Source organism: Callorhinus ursinus, unplaced genomic scaffold (assembly GCF_003265705.2).
Source record: "Callorhinus ursinus isolate GAN/ISIS: 27379988/994484 unplaced genomic scaffold, GSC_fseal_2.0 scaffold6, whole genome shotgun sequence".
In the NCBI taxonomy this organism is placed as follows: Eukaryota; Metazoa; Chordata; class Mammalia; order Carnivora; family Otariidae; genus Callorhinus; species Callorhinus ursinus.
This window is the reverse complement of record NW_027397068.1, coordinates 9628979-9630432: the sequence shown is the minus strand read 5'-3', so window position 1 is coordinate 9630432 and position 1454 is coordinate 9628979. Positions and strand designations below refer to the sequence as shown.

General features: G+C 34.9%; 1 non-coding gene across 1 annotated transcript; it reads left to right on the top strand.

The window, feature by feature from the left end:
* The first annotated feature begins 1075 nt into the window (after positions 1-1075).
* LOC112819502 (U6 spliceosomal RNA) lies at positions 1076-1182 on the top strand. Its single transcript, XR_003206875.1, has one exon. It is a non-coding gene; the product is annotated as a U6 spliceosomal RNA (small nuclear RNA).
* The last annotated feature ends 272 nt before the right edge of the window (positions 1183-1454 follow it).

Here is a 1454-nt window from a genome sequence, read left to right as displayed (position 1 = left end):
GAGCTACTGGCTGCTACCTATATTTGCCATTCTTGTTTTCTTTAGAGCTATTTTTACCCCTTAGTAGTTATGACCCATTGCAAGTTAATAATTCTTTAATTAAGCTTTTTCTATTTTAATTACTGTGTTGTTTCCATCTCCAAACTGGACCCTGATTGATAACACACACTGAAATTTGAAAACCAATATCCTAAAAGACAGAATTATCCCAGAATTTCCAGTAATTTTCAACAAAAGTAGGTGAGTTATTCTAATGACTGTATAAATAACTATTACTTGGAGCGCCTGGGTGCTCAGCTGGTTAAACATCCAACTCCTGATTTTGGTACAGGTCATGATCTTCGGGTCGTGGGATTGAGCCCCACATCGGACTGTGCACTCAGCACGGAGTCGGTTAATCCCTCTCCCTCTCTTCCTCCCCTCCGCTTGCACATACACACTCTCTCTCTAATAAACAAAATCTTTAAAAATAATAAATAAATAAATAAATAAATAAATAACTGTTCCTAAAAGATTGAGGGTCATAAATACCTGAAGTTTAGAGGCTCAAATAACTATTTATTCAAGGAAATTCTGATATACTGTGTATTTTTATGGCCATACATGTAATCCGTACATGTATACTGGATACTTTTCTGATCATAAAGCCTATAAAACGCCAATTAAATTTTTTAATCCCAAGTAAGTATGATTTAAGGTAAGATTAATCATCTGTGGAATTAAAAGATAATATTTATAATTACAGTTAAAAGTTGTTTGCAATATGCTAAAATTCTATTTTAGTCATGAAATTAGTACAAAACTCAGGAAAAGAAAAAATATTTAAAATTTTTTTCTTTTTAGATTTTATTTATTTATTTGAGAGAGAGAGAGAGACAGAGATAGTGAGAGACAGCACAAGTGGGGAGGAGAGGGAGAAGCAGGCTCCCTGCAGAGCAAGGAGCCTGATGCGGGGCTTCGATCCCAGGACCCCGGGATCATGACCTGAGCCGAAAGCAGTCGCTTAACTGACTGAGCCACCCAGGCGCCCCAAGAAAAAATACTTTTAACAGGGCTTTACAAAGGGAATATCCTTGTGCTCACTTCAGCAGCACATATCCTAAAATTGGAACGATACAGAGAAGATTAACATGGCCCCTGCACAAAGATGACACGCAAATTTGTGAAGCTTTGCATATTTCTCTTTTGACAAAGGTGGTAAATTCAGACAACATCGTGATCTAATAAACCTTATTCTTTTTTTTAATAAAGAAAGAATATTCTTTTCCTAAAAGAAGTACAAGATCTCACACATATTACTGCCATTATTGTAGTGAGATAAACATTGCTAACAGCAAGAAATCTGACATTAATTTATTGAATTAAATTATTGAATTAAATAAAAACTTATTGAATTAAAATTAAAACTCCTATTCAATCAAAGTGACCTGTCAGTGCTGTAGTTTCTACCGCTT